The sequence below is a fragment of the Polyodon spathula genome, chromosome 6, assembly GCF_017654505.1.
Source record: "Polyodon spathula isolate WHYD16114869_AA chromosome 6, ASM1765450v1, whole genome shotgun sequence".
NCBI classification, from domain to species: Eukaryota; Metazoa; Chordata; class Actinopteri; order Acipenseriformes; family Polyodontidae; genus Polyodon; species Polyodon spathula.
Window position 1 is genome coordinate 73,135,249 of NC_054539.1, and position 26,799 is coordinate 73,162,047.

Below are 26,799 nucleotides of genomic sequence, written 5' to 3' on the forward strand. Positions count from 1 at the left end.
AGTTAGTAGAACAGTATTCAGTTGTTTCAGGCTAACTTCTCTATAGTTTAAATTGAGTCGAGGGAAGGCCATAATAAATCTGCTGTACCTGGCAGGAAGCTGGTTATTTTTGACATGCAATATCATGTAACAGCATTTGTCTCTTTTATCTGTTGTTGAGTGTAGAGGTAGTTGTGTTTGGATGTGTCTGGAAATGCAGCTTGTTGTGTTATCAGCCACACTTTGTCCTATTCACAACAGCGTTCTGCATTCCTGAATAATTATAGTAAATGCCTAGAGAGACATGCAAAGTAAGGTTTGCTTTGAAAGTGGTGAATGAAAGTGGGGACCCACTGCCGGTGGCTTAAAGAGTAGCCCACTGCAGCGGTGGCAAGCTTTGTCACTATTGCTACAACTACTGAACAGATAGGAACCAGATGGCAGACTGGAACACCCGCACAGACCTCTGAGGAGAGAAACATACGGTAACAGCTAAGAATTAAAGAAAAATAACCCTGCGAGCCTACCAGGGCATTGCTTAATGCATTTACATACTTTACAAAAATCTGTGCCAAGATTAGTGTTTACTACACACCAACTAGAGAGCTGAGCTGTCACTGATAGAAATTACTTGGCAGAAAACAGGAAGCTGGTGGATTTTTTCTGTTTCTTTCTATGTTTGTTTTTTTCTGCAATGTATTTTGCTTCGGGAAACACTGTGGAGGTTGTGTTGGAGAAAGGAGGTCCCGCAATCTCGGCTAGGCTTTGTGGAGATTGTTTTGGAAAAAGGAGGTCCCATGAACTCGGCTAGGCTGTGTGGAGGTTGTGTTGGAGAAAGGAGGTCTCACGAACTCGGCAAGGCTTTGTGGAGGTTGTGTTGGAGAAAGGAGGTTCTGCGATCTCTGCTAGGCTTTGTGGAGGTTGTGTTGGAGAAAGGAGGTCCCACGATCTTGGCTAGGCTTTGTGGAGGTTGTGTTGGAGAAAGGAGGTCCCACGCTGTTGGCTAGGCTTTGTGGAGATTGTTTTGGAAAAAGGAGGTCCCACGAACTCGGCTAGGCTTTGTGGAGGTTGTGTTGGAGAAAGGAGGTCCCACGAACTCGGCTAGGCTTTGTGGAGGTTGTGTTGGAGAAAGGAGGTCCCATGATCTCAGCTAGGCTTTGTGGAGGTTGTGTTGGAGAAAGGATGTCCCACGAACTCGGCTAGGCTTTGTGGAGGTTGTGTTGGAGAAAGGAGGTTCCACGAACTCGGCTAGGCTTTGTGGAGGTTGTGTTGGAGAAAGGAAGTCCCATGATCTCGGTTAGATTTTCTCTCTTTCGTCATGCATTCCTTCTTGGTTTTTCTTGTTTTTTCTGCAGTTGGGAAAGTTGGGGAGGGAGGCTTGTTTGTGACAGAGTGCTCAAACAGTGCCCAGCATTAAAACTACTTTGTTCAGGATCTCGAAGCAATACCAGCTTTTGTTATTGAGGGAACTGCTGAGCTCATTCATCTGCTTTTCATGGACCGCTTTCTTTTATTTTTAGCCAAATCCGTCAAGCCTGACAAGCGGGTAATTTGAGCCAGCGAAAGGGCAGCGCTCCAGGTCCCTTCCACAAAGTAATTCTTCTACTCCCTCCTGGGAAGGCTCCGAACTTAGCCTACTCCAGGCAGATGGATTTGTTGAGTCATGTGAGATCATGTACACAAAAACACAGCAAGACTGAAAAGGGGGCTGCGAAGGGGAGGGGGGAGGGGCTGTGTGTAGGAAATCTGGTCACAAGCAACTAGACATAGGAATGCACTAGACTCATTCTTGTATAAGGTAATGTCTAGTGAACACTGGAGGGTGGATCCTGTGCACAGATTTATTTTAACACATTGCTGGCAAAGTGGAAAGCAGGCCTCCATGCAGGACAGATATGGACACATTGCATCTTTGCATATATTAATTGAGCCAGTCTTTATTCATTTCTGTATTTTATTGCCACCTACAAAAATCCACATTACAGTACAGCCTCGTACAAAGATCTGCATTACAGTACACAGCCTCGTACAAAGATCTGCATTACAGTACACAGCCTTGTACAAAGATCTACATTACAGTACACAGCCTTGTACAAAGATCTGCATTACATTACAGCCTTGTACAAAGATCAGCATTACAGTACAGCCTCGTACAAAGATCTGCATTACAGTACAGCCTCGTACAAAGATCTGTATTACAGTACACAGCCTCGTACAAAGATCTGCATTACAGTACAGCCTCGTACAAAGATCTGCATTACGGTACAGCCTCGTACAAAGATCTGCATTACAGTACACAGCCTCGTACAAAGAACTGCATTACAGTACACAGCCTCGTACAAAGATCTGCATTACAGTACACAGCCTCGTACAAAGATCTGCATTACAGTACAGCCTCGTACAAAGATCTGCATTACAGTACACAGCCTCGTACAAAGAACTGCATTACAGTACAGCCTCGTATAAAGATCTGCATTACAGTACAGCCTCATACAATGATCTGCATTACAGTACGCAGCCTCGTACAAAGAACTGCATTACAGTACAGCCTCGTATAAAGATCTGCATTACAGTACAGCCTCATACAATGATCTGCATTACAGTACGCAGCCTCGTACAAAGATCTGCATTACAGTACACAGCCTCGTACAAAGAACTGCATTACAGTACAGCCTCGTACAAAGATCTGCATTACAGTACAGCCTCATACAATGATCTGCATTACAGTACGCAGCCTCGTACAAAGATCTGCATTACAGTACACAACCTCGTACAAAGATCTGAACTTTCAAAGATTAAACTATCAGGCCTTGTTTGTGACACTGCTAATCTATGCACACAGCTTTGAATGAGGTGATACCACTCTGTGTGTGGTCCAGCAGAGATCAGCTGTTTGGCTTCTTTAGCTGTGAGCTATTGTGGATAAACTGGAGGATATTGTTTCAGGTGGCCAGTTTTTTTTTTTTTTTTTTTTTTTTTTATAGTGAGCCATGACATGCAGTTTCTGTCAGTGCTCTGGTCAAAAATGAAGCAAGAGTTATGACAGAATGCTTTGAGTGCATTCTTGATGATCTGTTGAAAGGGTTTGTGACTCCAATAATGTCTGGACCATTGTGTAGCTGAGTAATAAATCAACTCAGCATTATGGGCTCAGTAACTACATAAGCAGTTCAATGTGTTGCAGAATAATTGCAGCAGGAGCGTTCTGGTTTGCTTTGATTCACATAGCATTACTATGCCTAAGTTACAGATTCAGTTTCCATAGAGAAAGAATACTGTATATGATGTAATACTTCACAGATAGTTACTGTGCACTGAAAGATGATTTATTACAGAAATAACTTCACATTATTATTATTATTATTATTGCGGTGGTGATTTTTCTGTAAAGTTTAACAGTCTTATTGTTAAATCCGTCTGTGCTTTTAAAAACTAGAACAAGTACAAACATAAGAAACGTGAACGACGGATAAACGTTAGTATTCATTACTTGGCCCTCCCAGTAACACCCTTTAACATGTTTTAGGTCATTACTGTAGTGAGACAACTGTTACAAACAAATCATTATTATTCATGATGTAATAACAATACAGTAAGTTAACAACTTTTGAATATTTTTTTTTTTTGTAAAAATTTCAAGTTCCTGTTTTTCATCCTGTTGTAATAGCTGACAACATACAGTATTACTTTCTAAGGCAGTTATTTGTAAGCTTCAATTAAGATAAACACTAGGACATGACTAGGTACTGATAGATGCTACAGTTGAAAGCAAAGTTAAGAAGCCTAGTCTGGGCTGGTTTTGGATTCAGTTCCTTAGATTGGGAACAGGGACCAGATTTATTCTGTGAAGTATGAAATAGCATTGCCACTTAATTTGCTAGCATACAGCAAAGGGAATTGCGCGTGTGCGTGTGCGTGTGCGTGTGTGTGTGTGTGTGTGTGTGTCTGTGTGCAAAAGATCAGTGTTCCATTGAGTACTTTTGTAGTTTGAAGTCTTACTGTGTGGCTGAAAGGTTATAAATAGGTCTTTTGAATTATAATGTATCTGCTCTAAATTTGATCTTGTGTGGTGAACAGAACAGAAGCCTTAGCAGTGTCAGGATGAAGTGTAAGGTAATTTATAGTTATCATTGCTTATTGACAGAATTAGTGAAAGAGAGCAGCAGCAGTTACATTGCTGTGAAGTCGTTTCCTAGTCGGCTTAGGAACATCAAGCTTAACTCAATAGGCAGTCTTACAGTAGCTACAATAGACTGCACTATACAGATAGACCTGCCCATACCTGACTTGATTTCATAAAAAAAAAAAAAAAAAGTGGAAGGCTTGATAATAAATTCTGCTTGTTAATTACTGTTGTCCGTGAATAATCAGCACACGGCAAAGCAAAATAAACAGCGAAAAAGCAATTACAGTGCAGTGTTTAGAACATGAACTGAGGTGGTCCTGACAGGTGCTCCCACAGAAGATAGCATTATTCAGGGTTAGATTTAACAGTTTTAAATTGCTGAGGATTTACAGCTATGATCTACAGACGCACACACTCTCACACACACACTCTCACACACACACTCCCACACTCACACTCCCACACACACACCTCTACAGTTTTCTAAGCCCCTGAACACTTCCAGACTCCGCGGTTTCATCAGGGGATGTGTTTGTGTTGCTTCCAGACTCCGCGGTTTCATCAGGGGGATGTGTTTGGGTTGCTTCCAGACTCCGCGGTTTCATCAGGGGATGTGTTTGAGTTGCTTCCAGACTCCGCGGTTTCATCAGGGGATGTGTTTGAGTTGCTTCCAAACTCCGTGGTTTCATCAGGGGGATGTGTTTGGGTTGCTTCCAGACTCCGCGGTTTCATCAGGGGGATGTGTTTGGGTTGCTTCCAGACTCCGCGGTTTCATCAGGGGGATGTGTTTGGGTTGCTTCCAGACTCCGCGGTTTCATCAGGGGATGTGTTTGGGTTGCTTCCAGACTCCGCGGTTTCATCAGGGGGATGTGTTTGGGTTGCTTCCAGACTCCGCGGTTTCATCAGGGGATGTGTTTGGGTTGCTTCCAGACTCCGCGGTTTCATCAGGGGGATGTGTTTGGGTTGCTTCCAGACTCCGCGGTTTCATCAGGGGATGTGTTTGAGTTGCTTCCAGACTCCGCGGTTTCATCAGGGGATGTGTTTGAGTTGCTTCCAGACTCCGTGGTTTCATGAGGGGATGTGTTTGGGTTGCTTCCAGACTCCGCGGTTTCATCAGGGGATGTGTTTGGGTTGCTTCCAGACTTCGCGGTTTCATCAGGGGATGTGTTTGAGTTGCTTCCAGACTCCGTGGTTTCATCAGGGGATGTGTTTGAGTTGCTTCCAGACTCCACAGTTTCATCAGGGGATGTGTTTGAGTTGCTTGCTCGTTGCTTTGCTACGCCCTTAAGGTGGGGTGACTGATTTGATTTTAACTGAGCATTTCCACACCTACAGTAAGACCTCTGGGCACACTGTTACCCTATAGAATTAACTCATTTTGCTTCATAAAGTCAAGTGAAACCTGCTGAATAATGTTTTGTAGTTTTTCATATACTAAATGAAAAACTGACAAATTTGAAAATGTGATATTTCGAAATACTGTACTACTACAGTAGTCTGCAGCTAAGAGAACGCTCCTCAGGAAGCAAACAAAGTGTTCTTGAACACGGAGTTAGCCACCAGACACAACATGAATCAATAAATAAATACATTTGTATTACTTATCATGATATTATTAAAAATAAAGATTATTGTTATTATTTTGAAGTGATGAGTTGCACTTGTGGAAATCAGAATACAGCAGCAGCTTGTACTTCACATGTACCGCTCACATCTCTGTAATGTGTAGCAGCAGCTTGTTTTTCACATGCACCTCTTATGTCTCTGTAATGTGTAGCATTAGCGTGTCCTTCACATGCACCTCTCATGTCTGTAATGTGTAGCCTCAGCTTGTTCTTCACGTGCACCACTCGTGTCTCTGTTATGTGTAGCAGTTGGCTGCACTTGTCCATGTGTTCATGCTCTAGTCAGTTTGTTAAACCAACCACTGGAAAATCATGTTCAGGGTCTGACATCAGTTTTCCACTGAGTGCTTGAAAATCTGTCACTTTCTTTTACATATGCAGTTCTTAAAAGTTGCATTTAAATGTCAGCCTGACTGTCTCCACACTGTAACTAAAAACATTAGTAAATGAGTAAGAGCATCTGCAATTGCTTTTCCAGGACGGGTAATTTGTTTACACCAAAACTGGAGCCGTATCAATACTGCAAGCCAAATGAACTCCTGGCTAAGAGCCTGACGTAATCCTCTGTTATTGACAGAATCAAGTGCACGATGATAGGGTGCTGATACAACTTCATGTGCTGTGACCAAAAACATATGAATTTATACAGAAGCATCACTTTTTTGGTTAAAATATGAACAATTTGTGTTTCACAGAAGATAAAAGTTGAAGGAATGTTTACATTTACAAGGTTACTATACCGAAAACTGTAACAGTACCTTAAATTACTGTAGTTGTAAAAGGTCAACATGGAACTGCATTTGTACTTTAATGGGAAGGAATGTGTTTGATAGTGTTATTTTCTTCATTGTTATGTCATAGATATTTACACTGGTAGTTCTTGAAGTATTTCCAAACTGGTTCTAAATAGTCTTAGGGGTAACACTTTAATCACTTTACCGCATGTATAAGGCATGCATTCATACCCTCTTACTTGCTCACTAGGGGATTATGAGAAGTGTTCATTCATGCTTGAATGCATGCCTTATACATGCGATCAACATCATGTGTTACAAAGGAACATGGAATAAATATGGGTAATGAAGTGAACACGGCTGCATTCAAAATGATTTACTTCAGAACTCACAGGAAGTGCATAAGATATCCATGTGTTATTCCTGAGGGTGACGGTATTAGGTTTGTCCATGTGTTTAAATATTCATGATGGATACTGAGGCATTGCTTTCTCAGGATAGTTCAACTGAATACAGCATTATTGTTCCAGGTGGGCAGGGCTACCCAATTCTGAAGCTGAGCGGAAACCAGCAGACAGGTCCAGTGAGTCACAGGTTCACACTATGCGACCATGACTAAGATGAGTTTCCAACCCGGCCCAGGTCCTTCGATGTAGCCACTAGAACTAAACTGTCTTGTAACACTAAAATATGAAAGGTTAGGAATTATTCGTGATATTAAATTTAGAAATCCAAAGCATGTCTAATAATGTAATATTTGAACCATACAATATTTACAGCTAGTCTTAAAAAGCCAACCTTTTTAGAGATCTGCTGGACTGGATACCCGTCTGACAGAGGTGATAAGCAGCAGTCACTTCAGACGGTGTAATGCTAGTCTTTTTTAGGTTGGGGATCATAGTTATTTGCTTACGGAAAAGCCAGTTGAGTTTAATTTGTACTACATTAAAAAAAAACTAATTTGATTTATACATTTATATCAAGACGAAAATACTGTTATGTGACTCCAAAGAGGACATTCAGACATCTGTATAACATGGAAAAGCAGCTTATTTTTTCCCCTGTTCAAAATGGTAGTATAAATTAATAAAGGAGTAATCATTTGCAGTACCTCAAGGTTTGAAAGCATATTGCAGTTCGGAGCCGCAGAGAAACTCAGGAATCCCCAGTGGAGTCCTGAGCTTGCTTAATTGGTGTGTGGATGGCGAGTCTCGGAATGCAGTGAGTCTGGCAATCAGTTATTAACAGGCTGAACCCATTGAACCTGCTCTCCAAACAGTACTGAGTCAGCGACTCTAGATCATCGGGAGGTGATGGAGTTCTCAGACAGCTCAATGAGGCTGTCTGTTCCACAGACTGTGCGCACTAGTAGCACTCATTTCCCAGTCCACTTACCCTCTAGCAGTGCTTCTGGGGTCAAGGTAAACATGTGTTAGAGATGAATGATAAAATATTGATACTGAATCTCAAATGGCTTGGAAGATATTACAGTAAAGAACCAGATTTTGTGTGTGTGTGTGTGTGTGTGTGTGTGTGTGTGTGTGTGTGTGTGTGTGTGTGTGTGTGTGTGTGTGTGTGTGTGTGTGTGTGTGTGTGTGTGTGTGTGTGTGTGTGTGTGTGTGTGTGTGTGTGTGTGTGTGTGTGTGTGTGTGTGTGTGTGTGATGGAGGGACGGACAGACGGATGGATGGACGGTTGCCGAAATTGGACATTTGCCGTAATGCCCAGGCAGTTGGCGAAGGGCCCAGCTGCAGCGGGCAGATGCTGAATCAGCTTTGAATTTTGTGTCATTTTGGCATCTGCCCAGGCAGTTCATCAGCTAGTTCATCATCTGCCCACAGCCACCCTGGCTAATGGCAAAGAAAGACTTAACTGTGATTATTAGTCTCTTGCTGATAATGAATGATCTCTGATTCAAACAACATTTGTATTGTATTACTGCAATAAGAATAAAATAAAACATTGTTGCATTTTATTCTGCACTCCCCCCATCCCCACTTACTCTTACCTCTATACCTAACCCATGATGAAAATATACTAGTTCTGTTGCTATAGCGTTTTTAGAAAGTGTTTAAGTTATTTAAATAAACATCGCAACGGGTGGCTTGGTGGCAGTGCGCTTTTGCTGTTAAAGGCAACAAAGGTAATTCACTCTCTATTTGTATTATACTGTATCTGTTAAAAATCCTTCTTCGCCCGTGTGGCTGTGGGCAGTTGACCAGCCAGGGCAGATGCCGAAATTACTTTGAAGCGAATTCGGCAACTGCCCACCGTAGCTGGGCACTTCGCCAACTGCCCGGGCATTACGGCAAGTTAAGAGTCTTTCTTCGCCATCAGCCCGGGTGGCTGTGGGCAGCTGACGAACTGCCCGGGAAAATGCCGAAATGACATAAAATATAATGCTAATTCGGCCCCCTGCAGCCCAGGAATTACAGCAACTGCCCGAATTCGGCAATGGTCCATTACAGACATATGTTTATTACACACACACACACACACACACACACACACAAACACAATTACTCCAGAGTGCATTTCATGAATCCCATTATCTTTGTACAGTGTTATTTCAGTTTGTGAGAGTCTTCAGTGTACGGGCAGCTATATTTGGGATTGCTTTCAACATACTGAGGAGCTAGAAGATTTTGCTTTGATAATTGGCCATTGGAACACCTACAGCTAAGGCCAAAAGTTTTGCATCACCCTATAGAATTAACATATTTTGCTTAATAAAATTGAATGAAACCTGCTGAATAATGTTTTGTTAACATGTTGAATTACGTACTGCTTTGAAGCTTTCCATATACGTAATGAAAAACTGACAAATCAAACATGAACTACTGTACAACTATTATGGCTTCTGTTAAACTTTTGTGATATTATTTTTTTAGTTCCTTTGATTATATGATGTTAAACGAAAGATCTGAATTATGTTCATATAGGTTTTTTTTTTTTATTTTATTTAGTCTCAATCCTAAAATTCTAGGTGTTGGAAAGCTTTTGGCCATAGTTGTAGAGTGAGAGCCAGCTTTAAGATCTTACTTTGGCTTATGCAGTTGTGGAGATTATCTGTAATGCACTTTATGTAGCTTGGTAGGTGTCCATTAGTTTCAAACCCTTTTCTTCAAGAAGACGATCTCATTTTGCTGCCCATCAGCACAGTATTCAAGCACCTATTTCATTGCCAAGCACCAAGTAGAAAGACGATTACAGCATTTGAATTTTATAAAATGGAACATAATCTTTAAAATGTCTTGAGTTTGCAGTTTTAAAGGAAGAGATGGATTTGCAGCTGCAGTGATAGTCTGATACTGTAGGCCTGCAAATGGTCAGAAGATGAACTGATAAACAAACTAACAGGTTTTCTTTAAGCACACAGTACACCTGCTGCAAAGTTCCTTCCTTTAAAGAACTGATGTATGATTGCCGGGGATACTGTTGGATGGTGCAGTCCGTCTGATCTGTGTTCATATTTCAGCACACTATCAGTGCAAGATTACAAGGTTGTTCTGGTGATTTTGCTGTACTTTTGTTGCTGTGGGTTTCCAAAATAGATTTAGTTATTTTTCTGTTTTTACATTTAAACACATCGTTCTTAAAACCATGCATATGTGCTGGCAACGCTCCATCATAAGATTGCAAGTGTGGAGACAATTAGATTTCACTTTTTTATAATGTAGGTTAAAACTAATGTAAAACTTATTTTAGTAATAGGTTTGTGCATTAAAAACAAGTCTATATTCAGTAGTTCCATGATTAGTAAAACAATTATATTACTACAAAAAATAATATTTAAACATTAAAAGGTATTGTCTAAATCCAGCAAAAATTCACCCAGGTGATTTTGTTTTCTCTGGGAGCAACTGAAATATAAAATAGGGCAATGACATTTATAGCAGCCAAGTGAACAAGTCTGTTAGTGTTTCCTCAAGGTCAGTCTAACACAACGGGAAAGGCATAATTCCTTTATTTTATTTTACAGCGTTATGGAGGGTTATGGCGTGCTGGCAAACTAAGAGCATTTAGCCTATTGTGCCATCATCATTTGGAAAGGAAGGAGAGGGATATTTAGGTGGTGTTCTTTAAAATCATTTTCATATTTATTAAAAAACTTAAAAACACTCAAAGATATAATGTAAAATGTTTCAGTTACTTTCACCTTATTTTCAGTCTAAAGTGTGTGTATTTAAACACACATATCTGAGCATGTAATCTAAAGTTATATGTTTGAGTGGACCTGACCTTCTCATTTACAATGAGGCAGCCAGGCCTGTTCCTTGTCCTGCTCTCCACATTGTTAAACATTGACAACACATGGTTAACCATATTGAGCCGTTTTCCTGTTTCTGTTCTTCCCCTCATACTGTGATTGTAGCCATTTCAAACACACTGCAAGTAATGAAAGCTCTGAACTAGAATAGAACCTCAACCCAAGTGGCATACAATAGCAGGGACCAGTATGCTTTTTTAGATGTGCTGCATTTTAATTTTTGGCTGAAAACAGCTCATTTTACTGTGTTTATAAGTGCTACCCTACCTGACCACTGCAGATTAACCACACAGCTTACAAATATATGCAGCCTTTTCCATCATAGCAAACGAACAATGTATTTCCATAGATGTGTAATAATGGAAAATACTTCAATTTATCTGATGGTTCTCTTTCAAGAACGAAATGTAACCGTTACCGTTTGGGTGTTTACCTCCTTAAGACGGGTATCCTCAGCATGATATCCCAGAGCTGCTGTCTGAGCCTGTGACGCAGTCATGGCCTGTCCCCGAGGGCCATTATTCAAGACTGACTTGATCGGATAGCCTTGTTCAGAGAAGTACATAGGTGTTTCTGTCTGTATATTGTGCTTTTACAAAAATTATAGTAATATTTTAACTAATCGTTGTAATAGTTTTTACTAATTACGTGTATTGTGTGCATTACAGCCTGTTGCTTGTTATTGTTGTTCCCATTGCGGCCTTGTGCCCCGTGTGAAGCCAGCGGCTTCCCAGGGATCGGTTGACTTTGTGCTCCCCCCAAGGCTGCATAACTCCGACTGGAGGTTATTTGAAATCTTGTTTTTTGCTTTTTAACACCATACGAGACGTTTCATATTATATATGTAGTTGTTGAATTACTATTTTTTGTCTGCTATAGAGCTGTCCCAAGGTCAAGCCCTGTATAAGCAGAGGCTGTCCAAATGGACAGGGTCAGGACTGCCTATGAGCTGGCCAACTTGCCCCCTCCACAAAAGCTCACTGCCCATTCCGCCATGGCAACTTTGTGGGCTTTATTCCAAGTTGCATCTGTCATAGACATTTGCAATGCAGGTTGTGGGCTACTCCTTATACCTTTTCAAGCATTGAACAGTAAGGCTCCAACTCCAGACCAGGTTTGCATACATTTCTTTCTTTTCTTTTTGTTAATTAATGCTCTCGCTTCTCCTGTACCTGTCTGTTTTCACCTCCCTCTCAACACCACCCTCTACCGTAGCCATTTCTACTCATTCTCCTCTACTCTTCCCTACCACGACTAACTTTAATACCCCTGTAAACCCCTCCTCTCATTCCTTTCCTCTCCCTGCTGCTACAAATCTAACTCCTCTAACCTGCTTTCCCTGCCTCTCCGCCCCCTCACTCTCTCTGATGCCCTCTGGAATTGTCGCTCGGCTTCCAACAAAGCTGACTTTATGTCTGCCTTTGCCTCTCCCCTCTCTCTTGGCTTCCTAGTCCTCACAGATACATGGATCTCCCCTGGTAACACTACCACTCTAGCCGCCCATGTACATTTCGTACTTGAAAGGGAACTTTAGGTTATTATCATAACCCTGGTTCCATGAAATAGAAATGTAACCTTAAATCCATACTGTAATAGTTACATTTCTATTTCAGGGAACCCGGGTTATGATAATTGCCTAGCATTTTCTTTAGCTCAAAAAGACAGCAACATGTTGTGTAGACCTATAGTTTATATTAATCTGTTAATGTATGTTATTAGAGCAAGCAGCACAAAATGACCTTGTATCTCCTTTTTATTTTTTTTTGTAAATGTTTTTTGTACAAATGTCTGGCTCTTTAAACAACTTTATGTTTAAGCATTCAAATGTTTCTCTGTTTGTTTTCGAATTTAAAATACTATCGACAAGCTACAGTATGTTTTATAGTTACTATCCAGAATCCCTATAAATACCAGCTGAATACTCCATGTGAACGTGGAAATTGATCTCCAAAAAAAAAAAGCACAATCTGTCGATACTAATGCTGTACTGAAGTGTCACATCTCAGTTTGTTTAGTGCACAGTCTTGTAAAATGGACACTTCTAATTTAAACAGTTGATAGAGTACAGTGCACCTACAGCACCGGTAGTGCAGTTTCAATGACAATCACACTTACAACCATCTGCAGACAACACAAGGGCTTTATCCCATTGGAATTAGTAAATAATAAATTACAGGTAGGTTGCATGAAAATATGGTCTCACTGAGTGAATTCAGAATATGGTGCTGCATTGTGCCTGCATTAATTGTGGTAAATAAAAAAAGGCAGACGGCTATTGAAAAACAGATTTTTTTTCTCCCAGTGCTGTATGAAGTCTGACATAGCAGTATGGAATGTATTTTTATTACTTGGAAAATTATTTCTTGACTGTAGTTGCATTGTTTACAGCAGATTAAGCTTGCATTCTCTGTCCATTATTGGCAGTAGTATTTCTTATTTTTGGCTACATTTCTGTAGCTTTGGCAGGAACAGAGGGCTGCGGACAAGTTAGTAGTTCAGAACTCAGGGTTTCCTTGTTAAACCTGCTTTGGGTTGATTTATTTTTAAGTTTCAGTGTCAAGGTGTTTGGTTTAATGATGAGCTATGACTGAAGGGTTGCTAGTCTGATCTTTAATCAATAAAAGACCCTGAAAGACCTCTAGAAAGGACATCACCTAAAGCATTTATTATTTATTATTGAGACAGTGCTATTGGATTGCATTACAGTAAGCGGCACACTGCATTCTTTAGTTGAACAGAAAGTGGCATTGTTTGCACAGCTAGATTATTTACTGTTTGTAATTGTGTTATAGATATACACTGAGTGTACAAAACATCAGGAACACCTTCCTAATATTGAGTTTCACCCCCTTTTGCCCTCATAACAGCCTCAATTCATCAGGGCATGGATTCTACAAGGTGTCGAAAGCGTTCCACAGGGATGCTGGCCCATGTTGACTCCAATGCTTCCCACAGTTGTGTCAAGTTGTCTGGTAGTGGATCTCTACTTCGAATAGCTTGTTCCATCTCATCCCACAGATGCTCAATTGGATTGAGATCTGGTGACTGGGCAGGCCACTGCAGTAAGCTGAATTCACTGTCATGTTCGTGAAACCATTCCTGGGCAATCCTAGCCTTGTGGCATGGGGCATTATCCTGCTGAAAAAAATCCATTAGCAGATTACATGAAGGGATGCACCTGATTGACAGTGATGTTCAGATATCCTGTGGCATTCAAACGTTGCTCCACGTTTATCAAGGGGCCCAATATGTGCCATGAAAACACACCCCACACCATCACACCACCACCACCAGCCTGCAATGTTGACACGCGGCATGAATGATGCATGTACTCATGTGGTTTTCTCCATACCCTAGTCCTCCCATTAGCGTGAAACAGCAGGAACCGGGATTCATCAGACCAGGGAATGTTTTTCCAATTCTCCAGTGTCCAGTGTTTTCGTTCCTTAGTCCACTGCAACCGCAGTTTCTTGTGTTTTGCTGAAAGAAGTGAAACTCTGTTAGGTCGTCGACTGCCATACCCCATTCGTGTCAAGGTAAGACGAGTTGTGCATTCTTTTATGGGTCTTTTGGCACCAATGTTGTACTGGACTGTCAGTTGACTAACTGTAGCCAGTCTGTTGCTTTGCACAATTCATGTCAGCCTCCTTTGGCCTCTTTCATCAATAAGCTGTTTTCGACCACTGGCCTGCCGTTGGCTGGATGTCCTTTGGGTGGTGGACCATCCTTGATACACACGGGAAACTGCTGAGCATGAAAAACCCAGCAGCGTTGCAGTTCTTGACACACTCAAACCGGTGCACCTGGCACCTACTACCATACCCCGTTCAAAGGCACTTAAATCTTTTGTCTTGCCCATTTACCCTCTGAATGGCACACATACACAATCCATGTCTCAGTTGTGTCAAGGCTTAAAAATCCTTCTTTAACCTGTCTTCCCTTCATCTACACTGATTGAAGTGGATTTAACAGGTTACATCAATAAGGGATCATAGCTTTCACCTGGATTCACCTCATCAGTCTATTTCATGGAAAGAGCAGGTGTTCCTAATGTTATGTACACTCAGTGTATATAATGCAGTATACTGTATACAGTAACATTTTACATTTGTTTGGCTGCCAAAGTAAACTACTTAACTCTAGACTTGTTCAATATAATGTAGACTAAAATTGAGTTTGTGTTAAAACTGTCTGTAACACTTTAAAATAATTGTGGCAAATTCATATGTGGGTCAAAGCGTCGTTGTGATGTTGTGTACATCACCAGTGGGATATAAGTAGAGCAAATACAGAATAATTGCTGATTGGGAATTGGCTGTTACTGTGCTTAGGCAGCAACCTGGCCTCATTTGGGTGAGTGAAGTTTAGTAGAAAAGAGACAGTGTGGCGAGGGTCAGATGTAAATCTGAGTCAGTAGAGAAGTCTTCAGATATCAGTGTTCTGTGATACTACTGTGCATACCTCATTTTCAGTTTGCAGCACCTAAAAGATACAAATTAAAAGCAGAACTATAGACAAACTGATTGAAACTTGCATTGTGGAAAATAATCTTCAGATTCTGCAAAATGATGTGACATGTGCTGTCTTCCTGACGTTCCTTGTATGACCTACTTGTGTCAGTACTTTTTTTTTTTTTTTTTTTTTTTTTTTTAAAGATGTACTCTCTGTAAAATGCTTTTCAGCACTTTGAAACAGCATTTAGAGTGTCTCCTTGAAAATATAATTGTATAGGTGACAGGAATAAGCCTGCCATGAAAAAAAGGTGTTGTCAAAGAAAGTAAATTTGATATATATTTTTCAGACAGCAGCTTTCTAAAATTCACCATGCCATAGAAATAGAGTCTGAGAGGCAGAGTGGTGAAGAGGTGTTCAGAAAAGCAGAAAAACACATGTTCTTTGATTTGTACTGCAAGTCACTTCTGGGAGGTTGAGATTTGCACAGCACAATGACACTGTGATTCTGAAGAGAGCTGTGTCTGTAAAGAGAGCTGGTGCTGTACATTTTCTCTGGTTTTTTTTTTGTTTGTTTGGAAAGTAGGTCATCTGCTGACCTCAGTGTAGTATGAGGCAGCAGTTTACAGCATAACCAACAACTCGGCAGCAAAGACTAACTGACTCCAGGAAACCTGTCGCACAAACAGTGTAAAAACAGAGTTCCTGTTTTACTTCTGTTTCTACAAAACAAAACCAGTCGGGTTTCACTGAAAAGAAGGGTGACCACCATATTCTCCTAGAAAGAATTGTCTACACTGAACAGGATTTGCTCAGATTCTTCACTTATACTGTAGGTCATCCTTTACATTTGCTACAAGAAAGCAACATTTAACCTCGGTGCACAGAACAGGCTCCTTTAGACATTTTAGCCTGCTAAAACCAGCCCTTAAGCAATGCACATCTTACTATGTGCCCGATAAGGATGTTAGGCAGCAGATACCTGTCAGTTGTTGATTCTAAAAGACCAGAAATAGATATAAATATGCATTGCACTGTTCCCTGCTTCGTGGAGTCTCAGAGTTGCAATGCAGGTGACTACACCACATGGTAGAGTAACAAGAATGATGGGCTTGCTAAGAATGAAAAGGTCAAAGCCTCCAGATTGATGTCAGCGGCAGCAGAGAAAGCATTCTGCAGAGTCTACATTAGATGACACAGTTTGGGATGCTGGCCAAAAACGAAAGGAGTAGGTGGTGCAGGATTAAGACTGGGGGAGCTCAAGGGTAGTTTACTTTACATTCTGTTACAACATGTCTGAAGGACCTCAAGTGCTGCAGAACTGATTGGATAGCATATCCTGGACCCGCTGAGAAGAGGTAGGTCAGTTGTGCTTTCTTGAAAAGGACGGCTGGTTTGTCTCTATGTGCTAAATGAGGAATGCTATTTAAATGTTTAGTTAGAGTAGAAACATATTGAAGGACTCAATTATTGTGGTCCAGAGAACCAGACAAGTGTGAGTACTTAAGTACTCGTCAGGCTGAGCTTGTCGTGTCGTGGAAAATGACCTGTGGCAGGATTTGGCTAATGCTGTCTCAGGGCTAGTGTTGCTCTGCTGTTATCCACAGGTCTGGCATTGCAGCATACTGTAGCTTACCGGTATTGGAAATGGACTAATTGTATCCCATGCAGTTCTCTATAGTTGGGAGGCATTTTGAGTCGACTGATAAGAGCAAAGTAAGATCTTGAGCAGCAGCAGAAATAAGGTATTGCCTAAGAAAGTAAGTTGCAGAGCTCTGCGCTAGAACAACAGAAAAACATCCGCTCTGCCTTTTAAAGACCTGGAGTGTATAAAAGAATGAGTACTTCCTGATATCTGTGGATTGAATGTATTGTGCTTTAAAACAACTTCATTATCAGTCTCCCTCAACCAGCTGGCAACAAAAATGGATCTAACAAATACAATACAAACTCAGATATCTTCAGGTTTCACCACAGTGGCTGAGTTAGTGCAACATTTGCAATAATAATTTGTCATTTAAAGATATGCATGAGTCCTGCTTCAGTTGCTTGACAGTCATGACCCTTGATGTCCCTACTAGTAAGACATTGCTGGAGTTTATGACATACAGTGCAGTGCTTGTACTCTAGAATGAGTAGGATGATAGGTTAAACAGAGTAGCCTTTTGGTCCTTATTACAATATAAATGCATGCAAACAATTCCCAATGGAAAAGATGAATAACTGGTACTAATGTCCCACATAATAAACTGATTTAGCAATGCCACTGTGCATATTGTCTGTGACTAATTTGTAAAAAAAAAAAAAAAAAAAAAAAGTATGATGACACCATCCTTTTCTAAGTGATTTTGATATTCTGATGATTGCAATGGGAAACCATGTTACTGCAGGAGACATTGTGTGCAATCTGGGGATTAGTTTATTATGCCATGCTGAGTTGAACCAGACGTTTATTTAAACAGAGAGCGCATGTACAGTATATACAGTGGAACAGGTACTTACTGTACATCCCTACTGGGATAGGGTAGGATAGGGTACCCTAAGGGATAGGGTAGCCATTGCCAAGTCCCACCACCTTTAGGATTGTTAATTCTATGCTAGTTGGCTGGGTAAACCAGCTTCTCTGGAATGTCTGAGCTGTGGCACAAATAAGTGACCTAATGCAATACGCCCCAGTGCTTTAAACCTGGGACTTGTTGCACACCCAACCCAGGAGCTTACTGGATATACCAGCACTGTGCTTTTTAAAGCTTTAATAAACCTCATGAGCTACAGAAATACATTAAAAACAAACTACGTACTAAAAAGTAGCAAAGAGGTTATGAATGGCTTGTGAGCCGGTAGGGTTACTGAATATTTTTTTCCCAGATCGAAAAGATGCATTTTGCATTGAAAATGGTCTCTAAAAATGCACTTCACCATCATTCTGTCAGTTCTGTAGTCTCCGAGGTGCACGATCTCAGCTGCTTACTGTTTTATCCTCTTCATTAGAAAATGCTAAATGTTTAGCTGCCAAGGACAGAGCAAGAAAGAGGCTGAAGTTGCTGTATAGTGTACTGGCCTTGAAGCGGAGGCTGTTGGCAGTACCAATAAAAGCATTGCTTGTTTTTTTTTTTTTTTTTTTTTTAACTCTTTCCATTCAATGATCTGTTTTAAGCTTTATTTCATACCTACTGTAATACTGGCCATATCTAATCAACCAAACTAAAATTGTTTTTGAAAAATAAATATAGCCGTTATTAGGAGGAATGTGTTACGAAACTGTAATACCCTCAGAAAGTAAAAATAATATGATTTTGTTTTTTCAGGTTGTAAACACAGTGATGAGTGTTTGTAGAATGTATTCAAAGGCAGCATTTGTTTCACAGCGCTAATAGCTGTCGATTTGTATTCTGCATTTGTAAAAATGAGTTGGATACTGTTGAGCAGTGTGATCTGGAGCAATTGCACTGCAGAGTAAGATCATTTCAATCAATAGGATAGATAATGTCTAGCAGGATTGTATGACATCAATACCTGGCGCGGAGTGCCAAACATTTCATTGTCTCGGAGTTAAAACTGGCACATGCTGGAAAAGAAAGGCTGTACTGGTTAGCTTGTATCTGCAGGGCACTGTTTATTGTACATGGTAATAATAATCTTTTCAGAAAAGTTTCCAATTAACACGTATTCCCTTATATAAAAAAATAAACTGGAGGTAAAAAAAAAAGTAGTGCTTTATTATAACACATGCAAAAGCATAGTCAGGTTTTAGGAGATGAAAATTGTAAAACTGTATAGAACTACCAAGAAACAACATAGTTGTTTGTATGACGTGCAGAATTAATTATACATGTAGAGCGTTTGATAGAATTCTAGGCACAGGGAACTTTCATTTTGGTGTATGAGAGCGGCTTAAGTTTTGATATCGATTCATATATAGTTAATGAACACGCATGCCTCTCAAACAACTCTAAAATGTATTTATATCTGAATTATAAAACCTTACTTACCTAAACCCTTTCTACTCTTGGGATAGGAATAACAGGTTTGCTGGAGAATCCAGAGATTCCAGTGGGAAAACAAGGGGCCAAAATAAAGTGACGGGAGGATGCCTGTGATGTTTAGGAAACTGAAAATCCCTTTATCATGAATAGTCTCATTTCACAGGAGTGATTACCAGCTGGGAATCCTAATTCAACCTCTCGTGATGCCTTAATCATTATCAGAAGGGTTAGCATGGACTGGAAACAGTGAAGTTGCAAGTGTAAATGTTTTTGTGTGGCTTGCATTCTATTCAGTAAAGCGACCCATAGGTAATATACAGTACATCTCTGTACAATATACTGTTGCTAATTCAGCACACTAAAATGCTATAGAATCAATTTGTGGTTCTAGTATGGTATTCTGAGAGTATTCTCATAAATCTTCTATGAGAAAAATGTAGGTGAAAGCACTAAGAGGTAATTCAGAGTTCGAATCTTATTATATATATATATAGACTGTGAAGAAAGAAGCGAATACAATTCAATTGCAAGGTGATTTTTTTTTTTTCTTTTTTTAACCGAGTACCCTTAATTACTTTGCCAGTCTCGCAATTTACATTTGAAAAAAGTGTACTTTTTATTAATCACCCTGGTCACATCAATAGAAAAACAACAGTGTGCTAAAACCTAACCTTTAGAACAAGGTTTCTCCATTTGAAAGCTGTCCTGTCAAGAGCTCTCGTTGTCCTGTGTATTAGTTTAGTTCTATTATGTCACGAGAACCAAGTATTTCACCTACTACAGTTGGTTATTCGTGTTATTCGTTCCCATGGTATAAAATTAAGCACATTTTTGTTCTGTACATTTCCACTAGCCCGATTCACAACAGATAAACCCCTAGTTAGTGCAAGAATGAGTCATCAGTGCGCAGGTGTAGAGGTGATGCAGTGCTCAAGTAATGACAAACCGTGATGTTCACAGTGCAATGGTGGTTTATTTACAATTCAAAGTCACTTGACAACTGTAAACAATAATAACTGGCAATACACAGCAATGTGTAATGCTCAGAAACCCCACTGAGGTTCAGTCCCAAAACAATATGTTTGTAAACACACACAGAGCACACAGTCACAGGCACATTTCCAAAGGGAGTGCTTTTCAAGCGTGAGTGGTGAAATACGTTTATTAGTGAACAGTAGTGCAGTGTGGTCGAGGTTGGTGCTAGCCTTTAGCGACAGCTCCTGGTATGTGTTAGCTGTCTAAAAAAAAGAAACGTTTACAATTTGCGTGACAGAACAAACAAACACTGAACACTAATCATACTTTTACAGTCCTGCAGCGTTTTGTCCGTAACCATTGGAGCAGTTCGCTCAGCCACTTCCCCTTTAGTCCCTTCAGCCACGCCCCCTTGGTTAGTGAGTGCAATCGTTTTTCCTCCAATCCGCAATTGCCACATTGCTTCCTGTCTGGCTAAGTGTACTGTTGCTCCGCCCCCTTCTTGGATGGTTGACTTCCGACTGACCCTGGAATAAACTGTCAAACCATCCAGTCCGGGGCACACTGTTCCCTTTACTCTGCGTCCTCACAGATCGGGAGGGAGATGTATAACCAAGATTCAGTCACTCTCTGTCACAATCACTTATAGAATGGTAAGCTCACAGATCAGCAATTTTCTCATACATACCGGTACTCCTGTGTTGTTACTTCCTTTAATTAGATAGATGTATTAAATTATTCTCATAATATAAGTTATATCTTATTATATAACTATATTATGAATAGGGCCTCTGATGTTTGGTTTTAACCAATAAAAAATTATAAAACACCCAGACACAAAAAAAAAAAAATGAAATCGGTGTATGGCCAGTAAACACTGGAATTAAAACTCTGAAAAAAAAAAAAAAAAAAAAAGCTACTACAAAAAAACAAAAACAAACTACCTTTCCCAGTGCAGTTGTGCAATGTTCCTCCTTCCTGACTTGTATCTGTAACTCATTCTGAATACTTTAAACCTGTCCCATCTACTGAGTGGCAGAAAATTCCTACATTTCTATTGGAGACTCCGCTTGCAAGATTAAAAACGAGATCACATTTTAAAGGAGAATTGCAAATTTAAAACAGAATTGCTAATTGTGGCAAAATGTAAAAATACCTAGACACCCAAAAACCCCAAAAGAATGTTCCCGTGACCATAAGGATTTCATTGTAGAAGACAGCAAAGGAAAGACGGTACTGTCTGTTACTGTAAATATTGTGACAGAAAAAATGTTAGGTTATTATCATAACCCTGGTTCCCTGAAATAGAAATGTAACCATTACCGTTTGGGACTCGAAACCTGAATATTATATACCAGAGCTGCTCCGTGAGCCTGTGACACAGTCTTGGCCCTGCTCCCGGGAACACAAAGGACTGTGCTCACTTCAAGCCTGCTGCAATCATGGTAGCAGTAACTTTGAAGGTTAATGGTTACATTTCTGTTTCAGGGAACCAGGGTTATGGTAATAACCTAACATTCCCTCTGAATTACAAAATGTAACCATTACCGTATGGGTGAGTCTACCAAAGCTGTCGCAAGGGTAAGATTGCAGAACGACTGGAATGCTACGAGGCTAAGCTGAGAGGCTGCCTTGTGCTTTACCATACAGAACACCAGTAACAGGCAGCTAGGGTGAAAAAATTGAGGGAGAAAGTCAACTCTCTGCCTGTGTTAAGGGTTAACTGGGAAGCCGCCCTTAATACTCTAGTTCCAAAATAAGGGTTTTGAGGATTCATGACATTCAGTCTGGAGAACCTAGTGAAGGTATGGGGAGTAGCCCACACCGCTGTATTGCATATGTTCTTGACAGATGCACCCTGCTTAAAGCCCACGAAGTTGCCATGTCCCTGGTGAAATGAGCAGTAAGCTTTTCTGGACGGGGCAAGTTGACCAGCTCATAGGCAGTCCTGACTGTGTTTTCAACAAAAAGGCAGGATTTGTACAGAGCGTGACCTTTGTCCTGGCCTCTGTAAAAATTAAGCAGGCTTTTGCAATAGAGAATGCCTGTATCTCATTCACCTGCTTTGCAGAGGTGATAGAAAGCAAGAAAGCCACTTTAAGCGATACAAATTTCAGTTCAGCTGAATACATGGGCTCAAATGGAGGCTTCATGATTGCATTAAGCACCACATTTAGCCTCCAGTGAGGAATAATGTCCATCACAGGCGGCCAAAGCCACTGAGCACCTTTCAAAAATTGTCTCACCAGGAAGTGGCTGCCAGATAGACCTTTAACGAGGAGGGGTATTTCCCTTCATCGAAAAGGTTCTGCAAAAATTGAAGTATAACTACCATGGGATAGGTCGTGGGGTTGAGCCCACGAGGCAGACACCAGGTGCCCTGGCATTCTGCAGGGTGTCAATTGCCCTATTAGGAAACCCCAGACAGCTGAAATGCAGCCGATCAGCGGCCAGACCCAGAGCTGCAGGCTCAATGTGTCGGGATGCCATTTACCCCATGCCTGACTGAGCAGGTCGCAGCGCTTTGGCAGTCTCCATGGCTGGCCGCACAGGAGCTGCGTCAGAGTTGAAAACTAGAGTCTCCTGGGCCAAAATGGGGCTACTAGGAGCACCTTGGACAGTCCTGTCTGATTTTCTCCAGACACAGCGGGAGCAAGGCAAGCAGTGGGAAGGCATATATCAGTTGTGCGAAGGCATCTATTGCCAGCGGGTCCCCGTCTCCTATTATGGAGAACCAGAGGGGACAGTGGGTTTATTCCTGGAATGCAAAGAGAACTATCTCTTCTCTCCCAAACCTCTCTCCAGTGAGGCTCACCACCTTGGGGTGAAGCCTCCACTCTGAGCTGCTGGAGATTCTCCTTCAGAGGAGGTCCACTTCCCAGTTGGTCACCCCAAGCAGATGTGCTGTCCGAAGTGAGAGGAGGTTTTCATGTGCCCAGAGCAAAAGCATGGTGGTTGATGTAAGCCACCACTGTTGTATTGTCTGTACGGACAAGCACATGTGTCCCTCGAACCTCCTGCAAAAAATTCTGTAAGACCAGATAAACTGCCTGCAGTTCTAAAACATTGATGTGGAGACCATGCCAACGGGGCTTCCACACACCTTGCACACCCTGGCCATTCCACACAGCACCCCAGCCCAGGCTGGACGCCTCCGTGGTGACAACCTCTCTTCTGGTGACACTGCCCAGCACTACGCAGAGGTGTAGATGGGCCGGCTGTTTCCACCAAGAGAGTGCCTTTAGACAGTGATGAGACACTGTCAATAGGCAGTCGTGGTTCAACTCAGGCTGAAAAACCCTGCTGTGAACCATACCATCAAACCTTGAAACGTCACTATTGTGAGCACTCTGTTGAGTTTAAAGAGCTCCAAACAGGCGGCTGTTCTTTGCACTCTGCCATCTGATAGAGTGGACAGCATGGTCTTGAAGTCCAAGCACACTCCTAAAGAAGGAGTGAGCTGGTTGTTCACATGATTCAGTGTAAGGCCCAACCGTTGAAGGTGGCCGGTGACAAGTACTGTGTGGGCCTCTGTCTGTGCTGGAGACTGAGCACAAATAAGCACAAATAAGACTGCAGCAGGTGCAGTTTTTGAGGCTGTGGCTTAGGGTGCCAGTTTGTCGCTGGTTTACACACTGGTGGTTGTTTGGGAAGCATGCGAATTGCCTCCTTCATGGATTCCCACACGCTGTGATAGTGCTGCAGCATCTCATCCACAGCAGGACCAAACGTGTGCCCTGGTGTAATCGGAGCGTCTAACAGTGGTGTCTGGGAAAGCCAAAGCTGTCTGCGTGCATCTACCAGCGCAGCCAGGTTCTTACCCACAGTCTTGGGTACTCGGTGCAGGTTCATGTTAACCAGGCCAGCTCATCCTACTGTTGTGGTGAGGGCCTGTGGCTCTTGAATGCTTGTTAGAATGGAACTTGTAGCCTTCGTAATGGTGATGCTAAAGCTGTCACCAAAAACTGTATTAAGATACTGTGGAAGAGATTACAAGCAACCACAACCGAATCAAGGGAAGGAGCAACTCAAGCCGCTGGCTTCTTGCGGGGCACAAGGCCACAGCGCGACGTAGCAAGCAACAGGCTGTAGAGCACACAATACACGTAATTAGTAAATACTATTACAGCAGTTAGTTAAATATCACATATATTTTGTGTAAAAAGACAATAAATGCGAAATACATATATACAGATAAAAGCAACAATGTACAGGTCAGTCTTCACCGGAAAAATGGCACAGAGATCTGTGAGCGCAGTGCCTTTGTGCCCTCGGGGGCGGGGCCACCACTGTGTCACAGACTCACGCTGCTGCTCGGGTACACAGTATTCAGGATTCGGGTCTTCAGGAGCTAAATACCCAAAGGGTAATGGGTACATTTCTTACTTCTAAGGGAACCACCCAGGCACTTTGAAAAGTAACCGAAAACAATCATTTCGAAAGCCCCGAAAAAATCAATTTACACGAAACTCGAAAATAGCTCAAAATTACCACCAAAAAATGTAACTAATAAAAACTGAAAAACAGAAGTCCTAATTATGGATTTTGATGTCATTGTATATACACCTGGAAAAACTTCCATGTTCTATAAAATTCTCTGCTGTATCTAGAGAAGTGCTTATCCAATTCTGATTAAACTTGCTTAGGACATTATTGAGTGTGTCAGAATAATGGTGTTTATGGTGGCTGTATTGTCTATATATCAAACCTACAGTAACTAGAGAACCGCTTCTGCAATGAAACTTGCAAAGGACATTCTTCAACTCAACCTATTGAGAATATCCAGTATCTGGGAGTATATGGTTTCAGCCTGCCTTGCCGGTATGCCTGTCCGTCTGTCGTTATTACTTCTAGAGAAGCACATGTAAGAAATTTAGTTAGGACAAACTTTCACATGATATTTAGAGTGTCAGAATCTGGAGGTATATGGAGGCATCCGTCTATCTGTCAACGTCAAATTTCTATGTAAACAGTGTACTGATTTATCAGAACATCAGCCTGTGGGGATTTCTAGAAAACTATGACCGGTTGTCTTGACTGCTATGCAATGGGAGTGTTATTTCCATCCCTGCATGTAAGGCTGGTAAAACACACTGTATTTAACACCGTTTCCTCTGATTGTCCATTGAAAACAATGTTTTGTGCAAAGTTTAAACAGTAAGCAGCTAATAGCAGTTACTTTGGAATACATTCAAAAGAATGAAATCAGTCTTGATTCGTGTACGTTGTACATCTTTACGGGGATGCTAATATTGGTATTGCGGAATGTTTTTTCTGAGTCATCTTTAGTACTACGTCTGTGAAATGGTGACTCAGAAAGAGACCTGTTAACTATAGGTACCGCGGCCAGGCAGGAAATGATAAGTTTCAGAAAGAAAAGCCACAATGCAATCACTGTGTATACCATCGCTCTCTTCTGCATTCAATAGTAAGCTCCCCTTTGAACGCAGGCTGTGGTCCTCGCATTGTGTCAGCGTAGTCCCCAGCCTCTAATTTTTGGAATCAAAAGGGAATTCCATGGCTGTGATTGCAGCGCCTCCAGTGATGTCTGCTGTTGTAATGATGTTTGACCTGACTTGTTTTATAATCATTCAGTCAGGCAGGGTGTTGACTGTTGAGCAAAAAAAAAAATAACGTTAGATTTCAGTACTGGAAATGCCTGTAGCTGTTTTCTTTGTTACTTGCGTAATGACTGGCCCCATAGTTGCGAAATATTGATTCAAGTGAGTTCAAATTAATTCATTAAAGTTAAGACAAATCATTTTGGTAGATATTCTTCCTCCGTTTCAGTGGATGGGGACAAGAATTACTACTGCACATACCTATTGATTATTTTTCAAACTATGGTACACCAGCAATTAATTTTTACAAGCAGACACAGTTGTGGAAAAGGGTCGTTTTGACCGGAATATGACGTAAGCAGAAACTACAGCCGAGAAATGACAGAGAACACACATCATAGGATAACAGGTAGGAAAATAAATAGTGTGGAAATGTAGGTTATATAAATGATCGCTTTCACGTGGCTAAATTGTCAAATAATTGATTCTAGGTTGTGAATTCTTTAGTGAAGTAATTCCCTTCACAAGGCTGTATAAAAATGTGTTAATGCAAATTCACATGTGCAAGCCGCACTCTGTAGAACAGTGCCAGTGTAAATGCAAACAAAGGTTTTGTGATCCAATGCTTCGATCCCTTCGTTACTGTCATTGTGACTCTGATGCTCAGGAATTGAAAAGAATCAGCAGCTTAGCATGTGACCCCAGGCCACTTTGTTTTGTTTATTTTGTTAACATAAAAGTTTTAAAGTCATTTTCTTGTCCTCGCTTGTGGCTAAAGGTAGGTTTTTGTGGTAAGCCATTAATTATCCATGACATTGCTGTAGACTGTGTAGACTCTGTAATTGTCAGTCATGGAAACTGCCCAGCTATCAGATAACTGTGTTTCTTTCTTTTCGTAATTATGTCTTTTAGGAATACTTACTTGATATCTAGCTACTTAATTGACTGAAATGTTAGTTCCTTTTACTAGTTTTTGTTATGGGAACACATTAACCTTTTACAGGGAGTGTTCATTTGAACAATGTCCACATAGGCTGGGTCTCTAGTCATCTATATGATCCAGTTTAAAAAATGTGGTTTATTCAAAATATT

At 41.1% G+C, this 26,799-nt stretch overlaps 1 protein-coding gene across 2 annotated transcripts in view; it reads left to right on the forward strand.

Moving 5' to 3' along the window:
• The window catches only part of bach2b (BTB and CNC homology 1, basic leucine zipper transcription factor 2b), a 91,844-nt gene that overhangs the window by 25,871 nt on the left and 39,174 nt on the right, over positions 1 to 26,799 (forward strand). Inside the window, exon 1 of one of the 2 annotated variants that reach the window (XM_041253687.1) lies at positions 24,752 to 26,116. The exons of the other annotated variant lie outside the window; for it this stretch is intronic. The gene's annotated coding sequence lies outside the window, so the exon portion shown is untranslated. Of the gene's footprint in view, positions 1 to 24,751; positions 26,117 to 26,799 lie in introns of those variants that run through there. 2 annotated transcript variants of the gene reach the window in all.